The 14,747-nt window shown below is 47.6% G+C and overlaps 1 protein-coding gene across 2 annotated transcripts in view; it reads left to right on the top strand.

Annotated features, from left to right (window-relative positions):
• Positions 1–6,719: 6,719 nt before the first annotated feature.
• Positions 6,720–14,747, top strand: part of ARHGAP39 (Rho GTPase activating protein 39) — a 109,369-nt gene continuing 101,341 nt past the window's right edge. For both annotated transcript variants that reach the window (XM_030303567.1, XM_030303568.1), the window contains exon 1: positions 6,720–6,803. The gene's annotated coding sequence lies outside the window, so the exon portion shown is untranslated. The remainder of the gene's footprint in view (positions 6,804–14,747) is intronic.

Genomic DNA, 14,747 nt, shown 5'->3' on the forward strand with positions numbered 1-14,747 from the left:
AGCTCTTGAATTTCTGCAAGACCCACATTTTGAAGCCCTTCACCCCTCACCTTTTTTGCTATATCCACAATCTCGTAATTTCCTTGATTGGCTCTGTTGTAAATCCTGTGAAGTCACGCATAGCATCTGGACACAGTTTTCTCCACAAAAATTCGTTGTTTCAGGTTTGATGGCTTTCACAACCCTTTCTATAACAATAATGGCATCTTCAATGGTGTAGTCCTTCCAGGTTTTCATGTTGTGAGTTCCTACTGGGGTTCTCTTCCATAGCATTGACATACCTTTCCATAGAGTGCCATGAATAATGAGCCTTAAATGTCCTCATGGCCCCCTGACCTAGACAGAGTTAGAGACACTGTTTGAGGGCAAGTAGACCACTCCAATGCCTTCAGGATTGAACTCGTGGAGATCTGGGTGGACAGGTGCATGGTCCAATACGAAAAGAACTTTAAAAGGCAAGGTACTTCCCTACTGGCAAGGTACTCCCTGACTTCATGGAGCCAATCCAGGGAATGGGTTCTCATCCAGGCCTTCTTGTACAACCAAAAGACTGGCAGCTGGTGATTATTATTTCCCCTCAAAGCTCAGGAGTCAGCAGCTTTATAAATAAGGACAGTCCCAATCATAAATGAGACTGAATTTGCACAAAACGGTAGAGTTAGCCTCTCCCTTTCTGCCTTAAGGCCTTGCGCTCACTTCTCTTCCTTACTAATAAATGTTCTTTGTGGCATTTTTACCCCATGATAAGGTACTTTCATCTGCATGAAAAACCTGTTCAGCAGATGTCTTTTCTCAATGGTTTTTTTTATTTTTAATGTTTATTCATTTTTGAGAGCAAGAGGACAGAGTGCATGAGGGGCAGAGAGAGGGAGACACAGAATCTGAAGCAGGCTGCAGGTTCTGAGCTGTCAGCACAGAGCCCGATGCAGGGCTCAAACTCACAGACTGTGAGATCATGACCTGAGCCAAAGTGGGACGCTCAACCAACTGAGCCACCCAGGCGCTCTGTCCTTTCTCAATGATTTTCTTTTTTTTTTTTTTCAACGTTTATTTATTTTTGGGACAGAGAGAGACAGAGCATGAACGGGGGAGGAGCAGAGAGAGAGGGAGACACAGAATCGGAAACAGGCTCCAGGCTCTGAGCCATCAGCCCAGAGCTTGACGCGGGGCTCGAACTCACGGACCGCGAGATCGTGACCTGGCTGAAGTCGGACGCTTAACCGACTGCGCCACCCAGGCGCCCCTCTCAATGATTTTCTTAATGGCATCTAGGCACTCACCTGCTGCCTGTTGGTCAGCTGAAGCTGCGTCTCTTGACATTTTTTAAGCCAAAGCTCTTTCAACAATTGTCAAACCATCCTTGGCTGGCATTGAATTCTCCAGCTTTAGATCTTTCAACTTCCTTTTATATTAAGTTGTCCCAGAATGACGTGGCTTTTTTCTCAAATCATATCGGGGTCTACAGGTATGCCTTATAGCAATTCTGTACCCACACAAAAGCTGCATTTTCAGTATGAGATAAAAAGGTATTTCACAATAATTGTGAGGTTTTCAGTCCTCCTGGCAGAGTTGCAGCAACAGCTCCATGAATTTTCTTCACTCTATTTTTAGTTTTTTTTTTTAGTTTATTTATTTTAAGAGAAAGAGAGGGAAGGAGGGAGGGCCAGAGGGAGACAGAGGGAGAATCCCAGGTAGGCTCCCCAGAGCCCGACACAGAGCCCGACATGGGGCTTGAACCCACAAACCGTGAGATCGTGACCTGAGCTGACATCAAGAGTCAGACACTTTACCCATGAAGCCACCCAGGCACCCCTCCCTCTCTCCTTTTTTTTTTTTTTTTTTTAAAGTAAACTCCATGTCCAATGTGGGGCTTGAACTCACAACCCTGAGATCAAGAGTCGCCTGCTCTACTGACTGAGCCAGCCAGGTGTCCCTTTTCCTCTTTTTATAATGGTTCTTAGGCTGGATTCATTTATCTTGAGATCGCAGGCAACTACAGCTGCAGAACTCAATCTGCAGCACATATGAAGCAATCCAACTTTTTCTTTTAACATCATTTTTCCTGCTTCCTGGGAGCATCATTAGTGGCAGTTCGTATGGGTCCCATAGTGTTATTCAAGGTTTATACTATTGCACTAAATACAATGAAAAATACATGAGAACCATGAGAGATGACTTGTATTGTGATACACAATTTACTGGAGAGGCAAAATGCTGATATGGGGTAATTAACGTCACAAGGCATTTTCAGTGGACCCTTAAAACACTGGAGTTCACAATAGCAACAGGAGGTGGCTGATATTTATCACAGTGGTACATTATGTGCTGTGAAAAAAACAAAATTTAACCAAGTAAATTTGAAGATCTAATTGTCTTTATTAAGTGATTCATGAATCAACCATGTATCAAGTAGAGCAGAGCTTCAAAAGGCCACAGAAATGGAACGGTTTTTAAAAGCAGAACAGGGAAGTCATAACCAGAAAAAAAAAAAAAAAAGGATTATTTTAGGTGAGGTCACCTTCATTTGGGGACAAAAAGTCCTTAGAAGGTGGATTATCTCATCTTCCTTTGGGAGATGGAGAGGCCCATGTGTCAGATTACCTTCCTGGTGCTGGCCAGAAAATTTCTAAGACTACATTTCTGGGGCAGGGCGAAAAAGCAATTAGGTTAGGTAGTAAGCCCTGGTTTGGTGACTTGGTCTATGTGATGTCATTTTGGGTCTGTAGCTTTTTTTTTTAAGTTAATTAATTTAGGGGCGCCTGGGTGGCTCAGTCGGTTGAGCGTCCGACTTCAGCTCAGGTCATGATCTCACGGTCTGTGAGTTCGAGCCCCGCGTTGGGCTCTGTGCTGACAGCTCAGAACCTGCAGCCTGCTTCGGATTCTGTGTCTCCCTCTCTCTCTGCCCCTCTCCCACTCATGCTCTGTCTCTCTCTCTCGGTCAAAAATAAACATTAAAAAAATTTTTTTTAATTAATTAATTTATTTTGAGAGAGAGAGAGAGATAACGCAAGTGCACAAGAGGGGGACGAGCAGAGAGAAGGAGAGACAGGATTCCAGGCAGGCTCCACACCATCAGTGCAGAGCCCGAACTCACGAACCTGGGAGATCATGACCTGACCGAGATCAAGAGTCGGACACTTAACCAACTGTGCCACACAGGAGACCCTGTAGCTTTCTTTTGAAAAAGACTGCAGCTAATTTTATGCAGTTATGATTTCATACTGCATCTTTAGATTGCTTATATTTCTCTTGACTACGAATGGCGCTATACGTGGTCTGTGAGTATTTGTGTGCATAAGTTTTGATAAATTTTAACTTTTTATAATCTTGTGTATATTTGACAGTAGTAGATGATTCAGTAGACTCGTATCTGCATATTTTATACATTCCTGACACACCTAACCTTAAAATTATTTTTTCATATTTCTAGGCTATGAAGTTTGCAAGTTTTTAAAATTTGTATTATTATTTTTTGATGTTTATTTATTTTTGAGAGAGAGAGAGAGAGTGCAAGCGGGGGAGAGGCAGAGAGAGAGGGAGACACAGAATCTGAAGCAGGCACCAGGCTCTGAGCTGTCAGCACAGAGCCCACATGGGGGAGGGGGGAGGGAAGGAAGCCCACAAACCGTGAGCTCATGACCTGAGCTGAAGTCAGACACTTAACCAAGCCACCCAAGGGCCACTGCAAGTTTTTCTACATTATCACAAATCTCCAAAACATTTTCTAATATATTTATTGAAGAAAATCCACATATAAGTGGATCCACACAGTTCAGAGCTATGTTGTTTAGGGACCAACTGTATATATTGTGAAACTGAATAAAGTAAACTTCGTTTAAGACGGAGTTGGGAGGCCAGCAGAGGGAGCTCACCACTCCTTGCAGCCTAATACAACTTTCGTGTCCCGAACTCACTTGCAGGTAGATAGACTCCATACTACCCACTTTCCTCTATAAAAGAGTTTTGCTCTCCTTTGCTCTGAAGACTTGCCTACGGTTTTGCTTTAGCTTGTTTATCCAGAATTGCAATTCTCTGCTAGCACCGAATAAGCCCATTTTTTGCTGGCAAAATAACTGGCAGTTTTATTTTTAAAGTTACCAATATTGTTAATTACTTGTACCCTCTTAACAGAATGTAATTTCCTTTTTACCTTGGCAATGTTTCTCACTTCAATTATTTCACTGTTTCAGTGATATTAAATTTCCACCTGGGTTTTATTTTGGATCATTTCTCCAATATATATTTTCCCATATTTATTTTTTTCCATTATATAAACACTTTCACCTATGTTTGGCAGGAGGTGGGAAAGGAGAATGGAAACACACTAGTAGGTCTACATCTTTTTCCAAGGAAACCTTCATTCACCCTCTCACTTCCTAGTTTACATGTACCTGGAATGGTGAAGGGCAAAGAATTATGGAGCAGTCATTGGCAGCATCCTAGAAGCCCTGAATATAGGTGTTCGCATCTTTCTAGAATACGTGGACATGTCTTACCTGCTGTCCTTAGCCAAAACACTGACATCCTGTGTGGGGCGCCTGCGTGGCTCAGTTGGTTGAGCGTCAGACTTCGGCTCAGGTCATGATCTCATGATCCGTGAGTTCGAGCCCCGCATCTGGCTCTGTACTGACAGCTCGGAGCCTGGAGCCTGCTTCAGATTCTGTGTCTCCCTCTCTCTCTGACCCAACCCCATTCATGCTCTGTCTCAAACATAAACATTAAAAAAAAAAACCAACTGACATCCTGCGGTGTTACATGCATATGACACACGAAGTCATTGGAGCCCTGAACTTGTACATCCAGTGCTCCCGTCAACAAAAGGAACTCAGACTCAACATGTGGGATGTTCCTGATAGGATTACCAGATGACAACAGAAAAAAGTACACTGGAGTCAGCAACAAGTGACCTAAATAGGGATGTGTTCCATGGAATTGGAGGAGAGGAGAAAGAGGTAAGAGTTGCAGGCAGCCTTTTGAGCAGTACAGCCACCAGGGAGGCTGAGGGGCGGCATAGACCTGGGAGGAGGATATGAAGTTAAAGGAGCCCCCCCTTTTTTTTTGGTCTATTTGTAACGAAAAATATCAGAGTGTATTTGTATGCTCATGGAAATAATTAAATAGAGAAAGACAAACAGACGATTAGGAGAGGAGATAGCTACGCACAATCTTTGAAAATTTAAGAGGGAGCAGGTTCCAGTTCTCCAGGGGAGGGACTGCCTTAGGTAGGAGCAGGGAAATAATGCTTGCACATTTTCAGGAAGGAAGGTGAAGGGCAGAGGATGGATATGGGTGGCCCTTTGGGTTTGGTGATAAGAAGAGTTTTGGTCTCATCTGGGAGGTTCAACTAGAGAGGCCTGAGAAATTCTGGTGGTCACTTGGAGAGTGAGGGACTTGTGCTACCTGAGAACATCACAAGATTGCAGGTGAGTGTGAAGTACTCATTTTAAGTTTAAAGTGAAACCACCTCGCCTGGGTGTGTGATGTTTCTCCAGTGGTCACGATGGAGAATGGTTGGGTTCATCCAGGGTGGGTTTTCTCAGGTGCCTACAATGGAGACGGAGCTCCAGACAAAATAGCAGAGACCACCTGTCTACGCGTTTGGGTATGAAGTGTGAGGATGGCCCAAAAGGGAGGTGCACGAGTGGTGCCACACTCCTGGTCAGAGAGCTCCCGAGGAGACATGGCAGCAGTGGAGCGCAGCAGGAGTGAGCTGCGGCACAGGAAATGGAACTCAGTTGAGGATTTTTTTAAATCGAGCTTCCGGCCCTTTGCGGTTTCTCCGATGGTGGGATGCAGGGTGTGGCCAGGGACCGAGTGGTGTGGGCTTCTGTAGTTCGTTGTGAGAGAGTTTCTGGCTGTTTAGCTTAGAAATAGAAGTCAAATGCAACTTTTAGAAATGGATATGGGTAATAACGATTTTTAAAAGCTTGAAGCTAGCTAGAGACATTAGAGAATGCTGAAAAGAGCACTAGTAAAGATGAAACTGAGCAATTACCAAGAGTTAGGAATGACAGAGCAAAATGATAGAAAACAATACAGACACGGAGGATACAGATCGTCCGACTTAGCTAACAAATTACGAGAGACTACGAGAATGGAGGAGAACCAATATTTTAAAGAGACAAAGGCTGATAACGTTCCAGAATCCAGGAAAAGGGAAATCTGAGATTCAGGGGGTCCGATATGGTTTCCGGAGGTAAAATGACACCAACTCCACAGCGAGACGTCTGAAGCGTCAACTGCACCCACCAGAGGGACATGGAGAGTCTCCGGAGCGATCACACTGGAAAGGTCGGCCAGGGTGCGGGCCGTGGGACTGCCAGAAGGGCTGCGGCGTCTCCCGGGCAGGGGGCCGCCGGTTCCGCGGGGCTCACCTGCCCGCTCGCCTCGTGGGCGGAGCCGGCTCGACCGCACTCCCGCCTCCCGGCAGGCCGCGCGCGCCCTCGGGCCGGATTCTGGCTCCCTGCGGGCCGCACGCCGGCGCACGCGCACCGGGCTCGCGGAGTCGCCCCCTGGCGGCGGGAGCGGGGAGGCGCGGGGGCGGGGCCGGAGGCGGGGGGTTGCGCTGGTGACGGGAGGACGCGCGGCTGCGGCGCACTGGGCCGGCGGCGGCGGCTTCGGCGGCGGCAGCGGCGGCTTCGGCAGCTGCGGCGGCGGCGCAGGACGCGGACCGAGCAGGCTGCTCCTGCCGCTGCTCCTGCTCCTGCGGTGGCGGCTGCGGCGGGAGAGCCGCGGAGAGCTCGGGTGCGGCGCTCAGGCCGGGATGAAGGGCTGTGGCGGCGCGGCCCGCGAGCAGCCGGCGGGTGAGAGCGCGGGCGGTGGGCGGCGCGGGCCAGGAAGATGGCGGAGGGGCCGGCGCTGCGGCCCCCGCCCGGCCTCGCCGAGGTCCGGGCCCGCGGCCTCCGAAAGGGCGGACGGGGCTGCAGCCGGGGCGGGGAGGGGAGGGAGCGTGGGTGTGCCGGGCCGGGTTGGGCGGGGGCGCGGGGCGCTGGGGGTCGAGGCCGCGCGGGGGGCAGGGTGTGTGAGGTGGGTGTGAATGTGCCCGGCCCGTGGTGGGCGTGAGTGCGAGTGTGCCCGGCCCGTGGGTGACCGTGAGTGTGGCCCACTGACGGTGAGCGTGAGTGGCCTCGGCCGTGGGTGAGTGTGGGTGTGAGTGTGCCCGGCCTGAGGGCGGGCCCGAGTGTGGGGCGTCGGCGTGGTTTGCGGGGCTCAGTCGGGGCGGGGTGCGGGGTGGGGGCTTTGTCCGGGCGCGGGGAGTCGTGTCGCGCGTCTCTGGGTGCGGGCCGTGTCCGCAGGGCTTCGCAGACCTGGCCTCTGCAGCGCGGCAGGCTGGGGCGCCCCGGGGCGCAGCCCTCCTGGAGCTGGAATTCTCTCGGTTGCTTCCTGGTTGCGGGAGTGGTGTGGGTGGAGGCCGCGTGTTCCGTGTCGAGGGCTACGAGTGAGGCAGGCTGTGCATCTGGGGGTCAGGACGTCTTTTATTTTAAAACGTGCGGCCGGCTGCGAGGCCGCGGCAGCTGTGGGTGTGTTACATGCTGCTCCCACCAGCAGCTGCTGTGGGCGCTGCGCAACCTTCAACAGCAAAAATGCAGCGCACCCCCCCCCCCGTCCCCCCCGCCGCCCGCCCTCCGTTCGGTGTCGTAGGGTTTAACCAAACCTCCAGTGACCTCTGCAGAAACCTACAGTTGCGAGGCTTCGTGTTCCTCCCATGGTGCAGACAATAGGAGATTTGTCTTCGTAGCCAGTGAGAGGAATTAGAGCCTGTGGGTCCGGGGTGCCTCTGTAAACAGCAGGTGGTTCCCGGGCAGCGGCTCCCCTTTCACAATGAGCTAGGTGTGTTTCTTCTCGCTGGGGGAGGGGAAGGAGATTCGATAGGAGGTGTGACTGTAAAACAAGGAGACTCTGCATAAAGCGTCCTGGGCGCAGACTTGATGACCCTCACACGCTTGCTCAGTGAGTGAACAGAGGCCAGTGGATCTCTCGGCCTGCACTTTGTCTAGTCAGCTGTCTTGCCAAGAGTGGAGAAGAGGGCGGGTTCTGGAGCCAGACTGCCTGCCTTTGAGTCCTGACTCTTCTGTTTACTGGCTTTGTACTCTGTGCCTTTGCTTTCTCATCTGTAAAATGGGAACACCAGTAATACTGGCTCCCTAGGGTTGGTCTCGAGGACTCAGTGAATGGAGACACAAACACGTTGTGCCCCGTACATTGTATGTGTTGGGCAGAGTTAGGAGCTGTCACTGCCGAGATCTGGTTTCCAGGGCCTGGTTGCTTGGCTGCTGGCTCTTCAGTTGTGTACTCCTGGCACCGCCTTGGTTTTACACTGACTTGGAGTCTTTGACTCTCTTTTCCTACACAAGCTAGCTGGGGTCATAGTCTTTATAAAGGTAAACAACAAATCTCATGAACTTCGATACATTATTCTGTATAAATAAAATATATATCAATTATTATGTATTTATAATGTATACGTTATGAAAATGTTTTGAGAAGAAGAAAGCTGCTAACGAGCCACTCAGTCCTGTGGTAGTTATTTATTGTCCTTGGGGGCAGGTAGGGTTCTTGTAGACAGAAGTGAGATTTAATTCTCTGAGTTAAACCACTGAAGCAATTGTCACACTTCACTGAACAGTGTTATCCTTGTAATAGGAAAGATGATTTATTAACACACTTAAATGACAGGACACAAGCCACAGAATAAGAACTTGGAATTACCAGTTCTGTAACATTCTGTCTTGCTAAGCTGTTGGAAGAAGTGATTTAACGTGCTTCAGAGCAAAGCAGGAAAATTCCTCATTTCCCAAGGAAATGATTCTCTTTCTCAGATCTAGGGAGAGTATCTTAGATTCTTAGATTTACCGTAGATAACTGCATCTCATTTCCTTTAAATCTGTGACACTAAGACTGGGGGGGGGGGGGAAATCCTTCTACTTTAAGTAGAGTCTTTGGACATTTGTGGGGTTTAAGGGTGAGAATGTTTAACGTTCAGAACAAATGGTGACGCAATAGCTTATGTGAGCAAAGTTTAAAATCTCTGAGATAGAGATAAAAATGCCTATCCTACCTAGCCTTTCCTCCTGCACGTGTGCTGGGGTGGACTCTTCCCCCCCCCCCCAAGGAAATAGAGGGTCTGCTTTGTACTCTGGGTGGTCTCACCAGGGTGATGGTGCCAGCCAGACTAATCCCCTCAGCCTCAGACTTGGCTGCCAGCCTCCGGATGCAGAAACCCTTTAGGCTTCTCAGACCCTGCATCCTTCTTCACCGTTGGCCTCAGCCCTTTGGTGCTTTGCGACCGTCATCTGGCTGGTTTCTACCTGGAACAGCCTGGTGTTCCTAGGTCTTCCCCTAACCACAACATCTTGCTGCGGGTTCTACTCATTGTACCCACCAAGTAGTTACCAAATTTATCCTTCCTCAGACTGATCCTCCAGGGCCTGTGCGCTTTCGCATTATGGCTGCCCCTTCTGGGTCGGCCCCCTTTCCTCTGGCTCAGGTGATGTGTTCAGAGCATTGGTTCTCACCCAGCGGTGATTTGTCTGTAGAAGTTTTTCGGTGTCCCAGCTTGGGGGCGGGTGCTCCTGGCACTGAATGTGTGGAGGCCAGCACTGCTGCTAGGGCACCCTGCGACGTACCCGGCAGCCCCCCCGGGCAGGATGCCAGGCTGCCAGGCTGTGCTCCTCCCTGGCTTCCCGTGCCTCTTACACTGCTCTTTCCTGTGTGCCCTGACTCGCACTCTGCTCTCCAGTGACACCAGCCAGTGCTACAAGGCCGAGCCCTACTCCACGTTGCCTCCTCCCCTGAAAACAGGCAAAGCTTGAGTGACCCCTTCATCTCCTCTGACCCTGATCCCTCCCTTACTTAGCATATCAAGTTCTCCTTCTGTATCCCATGGTGCTCTTAGCTATGCCTTTCTTTGGTCACTGCACAGATGAGAGTTGTCTCCCCTCTGCACTGGGAGGTCTTTGAGGGCAAGAGATGTTTGTGCTCTCAGTGTCTCCTTGCAACATTTTCTTAGTGCATTGACATCAGTAAAGATGGTGGGTTTGGGCAGGATTCACCCTGGAGAGGACTGGCCCTTTATTCGTTTCCTCCATGTTGGCTGCTTACAACTAGCTTGCTTTCTTAAGTATAATTTTTTTTAATTTAATTTTTAATTTACATCCAAGTTAGTTAGCATATAGTGCAACAATGATTTCAGGAGTAGATTCCTTAATGCCCCTCCCCCATTTAGCCCATCCCCCCTCCCACAATCCCTCCAGTAACCCTCTGTTCTCCATATTTAAGAGTCTCTTATGTTTTGTCCCCCTCCCTGTTTTTATATTATTTTTGCTTCCCTTCCCTTATGTTCCTCTGTTTTGTATCTTGAAGTCCTCATATGAGTGAAGTCATATGATATTTGTCTTTCTCTGACTAATTTCGCCTAGCATGATACCCTCCCGTTCCATCCACGTAGTTGCCAATGGCAAGATTTCATTCTTTTTGATTGCCGATTAATACTCCATTGTATATATACACCACATCTTCTTTATCCATTCATCCATCAATAGACATTTGGGTTCTTTCCGTACTTTGGCTATTGTTGATAGTGCTGCTACAAACATGGGGGTGCATGTGTCCCTTCGAAACAGCACACCTGTATCCCTTGGATAAATGCCTAGTAGTGCAATTGCTGGGTCGTGGGGTAGTTCTATTTTTAGTTTTTTGAGGAACCTCCGTATTGTTTTCCAGAGTGGCTGCACCAGCTTGCATTCCCACCAGCAGTGCAAAAGAGACACTCTTTCTCCGCATCCTCGACAACATCTGTTGTTGCCTGAGTTATTAATGTTAGCCATTCTGACAGGTGTGAGGTGGTATCTCATTGTGGTTTTGATTTGTATTTCCCTGATGATGAGTGATGTTGAGCATTCTTTCATGTGTCGGTTGGCCATCTGGATGTCTTCCTTGGAGAAGTGTCTATTCATGTCTTCTGCCCATTTCTTCACTGGATTATTTGGTTTTTTGGGTGTTGAGTTCAGTAAGTTCTTTATAGATTTTGGATACTAACCATTTATCTAATATGTCATTTGCAAATATCTTCTCCCATTCCGTTGGTTACCTTTTAGTTTTGCTGATTGTTTCCTTTGCTGTGCAGAAGGTTTTTATTTTGATGAGGTCCCAATAGTTCATTTTTGCTTTGGTTTCCCTTGCCTCCAGAGACGTGTTGAGTAAGAAGTTACTGCGGCCAAGGTCAAAGAGGTTTTTGCCTGCTTTCTCCTTGAGGATTTTGATGGTTTCCTGTCTTACATTTAGGCCTTTCATCCATTTTGAGTTTATTTTTGTGTCTGGTGTAAGAAAGTGGTCCAGGTTCATTCTTCTGCATGTTGCTGCCCAGTTTTCCCAGCACCACTTGCCGAAGAGACTGTCTTTATTCCATTGGATATTCTTTCCTGCTTTGTCAAAGATTAGTTGGCCGTACGTTTGTGGGTCCATTTCTGGGTTTTCTATTCTGTTCCATTGATCTGAGTGTCTGTTTTTGTGCTGGTACAACACTGCCTTGATAATGACAGCTTTATAATACAGCTGAAGTCCGGGATTGTGATGCCTCCTGCTTTGGTTTTCTTTCTGAAGATTGCTTTGGCTATTTGGCGTCTTTTCTGGTGCCATACAAATCTTAGGATTGTTTGTTCTAGCTCTGTGAAGAATGCTGGTGTTATTTTTTGATAGGGATTGCAAGTATAATTTTTTTATTCTCGTAGATTGTCTTTATTTTTGCTTCCTAAGGAAAAAAAAATCTTTTTTGGAATAGATAATTTACTCACATTCATGATTGGGCACAGTGTTGTGTCTGTCCTGTTTCTACCCCCAGGAGCCTGTGGTCCCCTGGAGGCACCCACTGTATCTCATTTGAGAGATACTTTGTAACTATAAAAGCAAATATATACACTTATTTTCTTTTTCCTACCCTTTTCAAAAAGTTTCTGAACCTTGCCTTTTTAAACTAAATATGTTTGGGAGGTCATCCTGTATCAGTGCATTTCCCAGTTCATTCTTTCTCATGGCTGTGTCGTGTTTGGCTCCATGGAGGTGGTGTGATTTATCTAAGCAGCCCCTACTGCTGAATATCATACTTTGTGCAGTTACAAGTAACTTTGAAGGCACAGCGTTTGGTGATGTGGGAATATGCCTGTAGGACCCATCCCTAGAAATAGCACTTCTTTCTTTAATCATGTTTATTCCACTAGATTGAGTTTTGCTCTTGTTTCTTTATTTAACTGCCCAATTCCTTTGGTCATTTATTTCTCCCAGTTGTCTACATCTCAAATAATACAGTATTGTCAGGTTAAATGGGGTTCTCAGTTGGAAGTTGGCTTACTTTTCATGTGTTCTCATGGGTAAGAGTGACTAGAACACTCCCACACAAACACTTGTACACAGATATTCACAGCAGCATTTTCATAATAGCCAAAAAGTGGAAACAACCCAAATGTTCATCAACACATGAATGGATAAACAAGATGTGGTTTGTCTGTGCAGTGGAATATTATTTGGCAATAAATACACGTGAAGTACTGATTCATACTATAATGTGGGTAGATCTTGAAACATTGTGCTAAGTGAAATAAGCCAGACATGTAAGTCCGCATATGATCTGATTTCATTTGCATGAAACGTCCAGAATAGGCAAATCCATAGAAAGTGGATTAGTGGTTGCTAGAGTCTGGGGGATTACAGCTAAGAGTCATGGGATTATTTGGGGGGTAATGAAAACATCCTGTGATCGTGGTGAAGACTGTACGGATCTGAATATACTGGTATCAGTATAGTGTACACTTTAAATTTTTAATGTTTTTTATTTTTGAGAGAGAGAGAGAGGGAGCGCGTGTGCCAGCAGGAGAGGGACCGAGAGAGAGGGAGACAGGATCCCAAGCAGGCTCCCCACTGTCAGCACAGAGCCTGATACGGGGCTTGAACTCACGAACCATGAGATCATGAGCCAAAGTCAGACGCTCAACCGACTGAGCCACCCAGACGCCCCAAAATGGGTGAATTGTATGCTATGTGAATTTTATCTCAATAAAGCTATTAAAAACAAGAGTGACTAGGATTTTTCAGGAGGGAGCATTCCAAGGTGAGAGCCCACAGGGAGTCTTGGTGTTGACGCAGTCCTGGGGTGGTGGGGAGAAGTCCAGGGGGTAGCATGGAAAGTGAGGCAGTAAATCCCTGATCTTCAGAGCTGCCGGGTGTACCGGATGCAGCACTGGTCCCACTTGAGTTAAGCTTTGACTCAATCCCTGACCAGTGCAGTCACAGATAAATTGCTTAACATCTGCGCCTCCGCTTTTGGTTGTGGCTCAGATTGTATCTATCTTGTTTATTTTTCAGGGGTGTTGTAAGGCTGAAGCATGACTGAGTCCTAGAGGATCCTGTAAAATACCGAGTGTTATAGGCATGTAAGGATTTAAAACCTTAATTTTAACACCAAGAGGCTGATGAGTCAACAGAGCCCCTCTTCTGTCCTCGTGAACTGGTCGAAGACCAGCAAAAGCCCAAGTGTTTTTGGCTGCAGTGTAAACCAGCCACCCCAGCCAGGGTGCTGGGGCTCAGACCTGAAAGCCCTCATCGGGCTCCTGGTATTGAAGCTGATTTTCCTTTTTGAATGTACTCTTATGTCCATCCTGCTTCCTCTCTTTGTCTTTCTTTCACATAACTTTTATTACAGTGTATTATTAATAATTGTTGTAGTTTATTATTATGGTTATTAATCTCGTGTCATTTATGAGTTAAACTTTATCATAGGTACGTATGTATAGGACAAAACTTTGTATGTTTAGAGTTGGTTTTTACCTGGGGTTTCAGGCATCCACTGGGGGCCTGGAACATATCCCCGTGGATGTGGGGGACTGCTGTAATACTTACAGTGGTACAGTATGTATCAACTCCTTCAGTCCTCATAGCAGTCCACTGAGGCCCCCTTCATTACCCCCATTTTACAGATGACAAAACTGGATCCCCTCCTTCCAGTCAGGAAGCTGGGCAGGAGGATCTCTCTTGGGCTTTTCTTGGGGACCCTAGAGTCTCCAGCACTAATCAGAGGGGCTGATACTTCCTTCATGGGTTGAGATTTACAGTAATATTGTCCCTAAGACACTGCTGGTGGTTTCCTATTATAGTCCCTTCAACCATTCCCTGGGATTTTTGTGATGGCCAATATGTTCTTCAGAGCAGTTGGCATTGTGATGAAGCACCTGCAGCCCACGTTTCCCCAGTCCACAGTTCTCACGTTACTTGTGCATCGCTTTGCATATGTTACCAATAAAGGGGAAGCGGCTTCTGAACTGTATTGTTTTTCTATTTGTGGTGTTGGCCATTATATTCTGTATTCACAATTCAGCTGTGCTATTAGGGTTCCTATTTCTTCCAACTCTGGGAAGTCCAAGAAGCAGCCTCTGTTCCCAAAAGCTGGGAGAGAATAACACTGTGGGTCCCAGCCCAGAGACCTTCATTGTAGGGATGTGTGGAGACCACAGGTGGCTGTCTAGGAATAGCATCGGCCTTCCTGCCTGTGGCCACTGGGGCCCAGGATGGGCATTGCTCAGGGGTAGAGCCCTTCTCCATTGGTTTGTTAAGACTTGATGTCTGCTTCTCTGTCTTCCAGGCCCACCCATGTTTATCCTGCTCCTGATCTCTCCTGTCACCTGCTATGTGCCAGCCACTTGTCAGTCAGGTGACCTGAGATGGAGACAGACCAGACCCCTGGTGGGGGACACACGGGA

The sequence above is a fragment of the Lynx canadensis genome, chromosome F2 (assembly GCF_007474595.2).
Source record: "Lynx canadensis isolate LIC74 chromosome F2, mLynCan4.pri.v2, whole genome shotgun sequence".
Classification (NCBI taxonomy): Eukaryota; Metazoa; Chordata; class Mammalia; order Carnivora; family Felidae; genus Lynx; species Lynx canadensis.